The sequence below is a fragment of the Odocoileus virginianus genome, chromosome 3 (assembly GCF_023699985.2).
Source record: "Odocoileus virginianus isolate 20LAN1187 ecotype Illinois chromosome 3, Ovbor_1.2, whole genome shotgun sequence".
In the NCBI taxonomy this organism is placed as follows: Eukaryota; Metazoa; Chordata; class Mammalia; order Artiodactyla; family Cervidae; genus Odocoileus; species Odocoileus virginianus.
The window spans coordinates 23357382-23363381 of record NC_069676.1 but is presented as its reverse complement, the minus strand read 5'-3'; positions in this window follow the sequence as shown (position 1 = coordinate 23363381).

Below are 6000 nucleotides of genomic sequence, written 5' to 3'. Positions count from 1 at the left end.
AGAGCATTAAAAAGCAGAGACATCACTTTGCTTACAAACGTCCATATAGTCAAAGCTATGGTTTTTCCAGTAGTCATGTATGGATGTGAGAGCTGAACCACAGAAAAGGCTGAGCGCTGAAGAACTGATGCTTTTGAACTGTGGTGCTGGAGAAGACTCTTGAGATTCCTTGGACTGAAGGAGATCAAGCCAGTCAATCCTAAAGGAAATAAACCCTGAAACTGAAGCTCCAATACTTTGGCCACCTGATTCCAAGAGCCAACTGATTGGAAAAGACCCTGATGCTGGGAAAGATAGATGGCAGGAAGAGGAAGGGGTGACAGAGGACAAGATAGATGGTTGGATGCCATCACCAATTAAATGAACATGAGTTTGAGCAAACTCTGGGAGACAGTGAAGGACAGGGAAGCCGGGTGTTCTGCAGTCCATGGGGTCTCAGAGTCAAACACAACCTAGAGACTGAACAACAAAAACAATAATAATGGGAAAGGTGTTTTTCCTCTACTCACCTTAGGTTTAATGGCTGGAGTTTAACTGACAAAAGGGAGATTAACAAGAGAAAAACAAACAGAAGTTTATTAATACATGCATTGCACATACTTCCCAGAGTTCAGTGATTAAAAAAAAATGACCTCAGAGGGGTGTTTAAAAGTGGGGCGCTTATATCTCCTTTAAAAAAATCTTTTTTGTAGAGAAATGATAGGACAAAGAAAAGGGTTTTCAGCTTCTAAAGGGAGCAAGTGTTGGAAGGTAAGCATTAAATTAGGAGGAAAGTAATGCTGCCATGCCTTGACTAGATGGACCTTTGTTGGCAAAGTAATGTCTCTGCTTTTTAATACGCTATCTAGGTTGGTCATAACTTTCCTTCCAAGGAGTAAGCGTCTTTTAATTTCATAGCTGCAATCACCATCTGCAGTGATTTTGGAGCCCCAAAAAATAAAGTCAGCTACTGTTTCCACTGTTTCCCCATCTATTTGCCATGAAGTGATGGGACCAGAAGCCATGATCTTAGTTTTCTGAATGTTCAGCTTTAAGCCAACTTTTTCACTCTCCTCTTTCACTTTCATCAAGAGGCTTTTTAGTTTGTCTTCACTTTCTGCCATAAGGGTGGTGTCATCTGCATATCTGAGGTTATTGATATTTCTCCCAGCAATCTTGATTCCAGCTTGTGCTTCTTCCAGCTTAGCGTTTCTCATGATGTACCCTACATATAAGTTAAATAAGCAGGGTGACAATATACAGCCTTAACGTACTGCTTTTCCTATTTGGAACCAGTCTGTTGTTCCATGTCCAGTTCTAACTGTTGCTTCCTGACCTGCATATAGGTTTCTCAAGAGTGAGAGTTGGACAGTGAAGAAAGCTGAGCACCAAAGAAGATGCTTTTGAACTGTGGTGTTGGAGAAGACTCTTGAGAGTCCCTGGGACTGCAGGGAGATCCAACCAGTCCATCCTAAAGGAGATCAATCCTGGGCATTCATTGGAAGGACTGATGCTGAAGCTGAAATTCCAATACTTTGGCCACCTCATGCGAAGAGTTGACTCACTGGAAAAGACCCTGATGCTGGGAGGGATTGGGGGCGGGAGGAGAAGAGGACGACAGAGGATGAGATGGCTGAATAGCATCACCGACTCAACGGAGATGAGTTTGAGTGAACTCTGGGAGTTGGTGATGGACAGGGAGGCCTGGCATGCTGCGATTCATGGGGTCATAAAGAGTCGGACACAACTGAGCGACTGAACTGAACTAAACACTGCCAAGCAGGGCCCTGTGGGACTCCTGGGCACAGCAGCCTTTTTGTCCCCCATTTCTAAACCTCCATGACCCTCTCTCAGTTCCACAGGGCAGTACAGTTGCTAATCAAAGGAGAAACAGCAACAAAACCAAGATTAAAGAACCAGAGGGCTCATCAAAATTAGGAAACTAGACCACCTAAGACCCTGCACACATCCTAATCTTGTCAGTAACCCCACCCTTATGAAACTTTGCAGAAGAAAGAGTCATACTGCCATACTCCTGTTTATTATAACCTTTCTCTACTCACCAGTAAGGGGGGCAGAGCTCTTGAGGCCCTAGCCTACTGTATTTCCCCTTTGACTGGTAAAGTAATAAAGTCACTCTTTCCTTCCCCTCCATAATGGTCTCCATGTTTCTGTTCAACACTGGTGCAGAGAGAACCAAGATTTTGGCAACACTAATGGAAGATAAGGACCAGTTGGGAAGGAATGTTATGTAGGTTCCTCTGGTGCCATCCCAGTGCTGATTGGAGTCTAGAGTTATTTCCAATGACTAAGAATTGTTCTGCCCTTTGTGTTATAGACCAGGAGCCATGTGTCTGTTTTTTCTCAGTTACCTTCAGCTCAAAATAATCCACATGCCAGAGTGGCACATTTTAGGGTGGTACACTCTGAACCCTTTCAGAAATCTTCTTCTGCGACTATAGCTGTAAGGACAGCCTCAGGGATGACTCATACCATCTTTATTACTGCATGGAAGTAATCATTCACCAATAGAAGAGAAGTGACGCTAACACACCAAGAGAAAAAAATAGAGAGCTGGAGAAAGCACTTTGATTTTCTTTTAGTAAATATTTACTTACTATGCTATTGGCTGGTTGTGAAAATGAGCAAGGACCCCAAGGTCCTTGCTTCCCGTGTCCTCCGTCTGCCTTTTGTCTGTGGAAAAACTTTAACCAATCAGTAAGTTTAATCAGAGAAGTGAGAAAATGCCTGGGATGGGGAATACATGTAAATCCATGGCTAATTCATTTCAATGTATAACAAAAACTACTGTAATGATGTAAAGTAATTAGCCTCCAACTAATAAAAATTAAAAAAAAAAAAAAAAGAAAGAAAATGAAGAGAAAGAGGGAAACAGTTCAGGAGGATTAAATTATAATAGTTTGGTAATTAAGCATGGGCTTTCCGGGTAGCTCAGCTGGTAAAGAATCATCCTACAATGCAGGAGATCTCGGTTCCATTCCTGGGTTGAGAAGTTCTCCTGGAAAAGGAATAGGCCACTCACTCCAGTATTTTGGGGTTTCCCTTGATATCTCAGATGGTAAAGAATATGCCTGCAATGCAGGAGACCTGGGTTCGATCCCTGGATTGGGAAGATCCCCTGGAGGAGGGCATGGCAACTCACCCCAATATTTTTGCCTGGAGAATCTGCATGGACAGAGGAGCCTGGCCAGAGGGTATGGCCCACAGGGTCACAGAGTCAGACATAATTGAGCAACTAAGCATAGCACAGCACAGTCATTAAGCATAGTTAATGATCTTTAGTTCCTTCTCAAGGGCTTCAGATAATATTCTGAGCCATATCCTGTGAGCTGTTTTCTGGATACTAAAACCCCCACCAAGTAGAAGATATTAACTACATGATGACCACACTAGCCATGACATTAGCTGCCACAATTCCAGGAACTGGCCTCAAGGAAATAGGAAAAAACTGACTTTGAAACTAAAGATTAATTGTACTTAAAACAATCAACAAGACAGGGGTCAGACCACTGATGACTAATTTTAAGATGAGTGTCAGGGACTTCCCTGGTGGTCCAGTAGTTAAGACTCCATACTCCTAATGCCTAGCGCATGGGTTTGATCCCTGGTCAGGGAACTAAAATCCAGTATGCAGCATGACATGGCCAAAAGAAAAGATGACAATCAGAGTTGATCATGCTGTTTCTGCATATAGCCCCCTTCCTCTGTCTATAAAAGCTCTTGCCTGCTGCTTGTCAGTGGTGAGGAGTCAGCCTGTGGACAGGAGTCTGCCCTCCCTGCCAGTTGCTGGATTCCAAAATAAAGAAAACTTTCCTTTCCACCAACCTTGCCTCTTTATTGCCTTCTGAAAAGCAAGCAGCCAGACTCCACCTCTGATTACAGGGGTAGGTGACTGATAATATGCCCCTGGATCCATCATTAGAGTTTCTATTAAATGTTCTATAGAATTAGCTTAAGTTATTTCATGCCAGTTTGAGTTGACAGTCTATTGCTTGAAATCAAAATTGCTCCCCCCAATATATCATGCAGTTAACATTTTTGCAACATCAGAACCATATTTTGAAGTCATGGAATAGATGACTCCCCTCTTCTGACTTCCAATCATGGTTTTAAAATCTTTTTGTGTGTGAAACAGAACAACCTTATTGCTGATTGTAGAAAGTTTTAGTGCTCTGGACAGAGGATCTGATCAGTCATAATAACATTCCCTTGAGCCAAAGCCTAATCCAGAGCAATGCCCTGCTACTGCTGCCAAGTCACTTCAGTCGTGTCTGACTCTGTGCGACCCCATAGACGGCAGCCCACCAGGCTCCCCGGTCCCTGGGATTCTCCAGGCAAGAATACTGGAGTGGGTTGCCATTTCCTTATCCAATGCATGAAAGTGAAGTCGCTCAGTCGTGTCCGACTCTTAGTGACCCCATGGACTGCAACCTACCGGGCTCCTCCATCCATGGGGTTTTCTAGGCAAGAGTACTGGAGTGGGGTGCCATTGCCTTCTCCGGAGCAATGCCCTAACTCTCTTCAAATTCATAAAGGTTGAAAAAGGGGAGGAAGCTGCTGCAGGAAAAAAGTTTGAAGCTAGCAGAGGTTGGTTCATGGGGTTTAAACTTAGAAGCTGTCTCCATAACATCAAAGTGCAAGGTAAAGCAACAAGTGCAGGTGTATTAACAGAAGCTGCAGTAAGTTAACCAGAAGATCTAGCTAAGATAATGACACTTGGCTACACTACACAACAGATTTTCATTGCAGAAGATGCCATCTAGGACTCTTATAGCTAGAGAGGGGACGTCAATACCTGACTTCAAAGTTTCAGAGGATAGGCTGACTGCTGCCAGGGGCTAATATGTGACCTAAGTGGAAGCCAGGGCTCATTGACCATCCTGAAAACCCTAGGGCCTCTAAGAATAGGAAAATATCTGTAACACATAACAGACAAAAAGTTAATTTCTTTAACATAGTTAGTTTTACAAATCACTAATGAAATCAAGCATGATCATATGGGGACTGCCTGGACACAAAAGCCTTTCCTTGTTCCTCTTTTTCTCATTTGTAGGAAAAAAAGATCTGAACTGACTGTGGCTCAGATCATGAATTCCTTACTGCAAAATTCAGACTTAAAGAAAGTAGAGAAAACCACTAGGCTATTCAGACATGACCTAAATCAAATCCCTTATGATTATACATTGGAAATTACAAATAGATTCAAGGGATTAGATCTGATAGACAGAGATTTGTAACATTGTATAGGAGGTGGTGAGCAAAACCACCCCCAAGAAAAAGAAATGCACAAAGGCAAAATGGTTGTCTGAGAAGGCCTTACAAAAGCTGAGGAAAGAAGAGAAGTGAAAGGCAAAGGAGAAAAGGAAAGATATACTCATCTGAAAGCAAAGTTCCAAAGAATAGCAAGGAGAGAATAGAAAGCCTTCCTAAGGGAAAAATAAAAAGAAATAGAAAACAATAGAGTGGGAAAGACTAGAGATCTCTTCAAGAAAATTAGAGATACCAAGGGAACATTTACTACAAAGATGGGCACAGTAAAGGACAGAAATGGAGAAATGGTATGGATCTAACAGAAGCAGAAGATACTAAGAAGAGGTGGCAAGAGTACAGAGAAGAACTGTACAAAAAAGATCTTCACAACCCAGATAACCACCTAGAGCCAGACATCCTGGAGTCAGTATGTCAAGTGGGCCTTAGGAAGCATCACTATGAACAAACCTAGTTGAGGTGATGGAAATCCAGCTGAGTTACTCCAAATTCTAAGATGATGCTGTGAAAGTGCTGCACTCAATATCCCAGCAAATTTGGAAAACTCAGCAGTGGGCACAGGAGTGGAAAAGTTCAGTTTTCATTCCAATCCCAAAGAACACTCAAACTACCACACAATTGCACTCATTTCACATGCTAGCAAGGTCATGCTCAAAATCCTTCAAGCTAGGTTTCAATGGAAGCTTCAGAGGCAGCTGCACGGTACTGGAGTGGCAACCGCGTGGCGCTGGA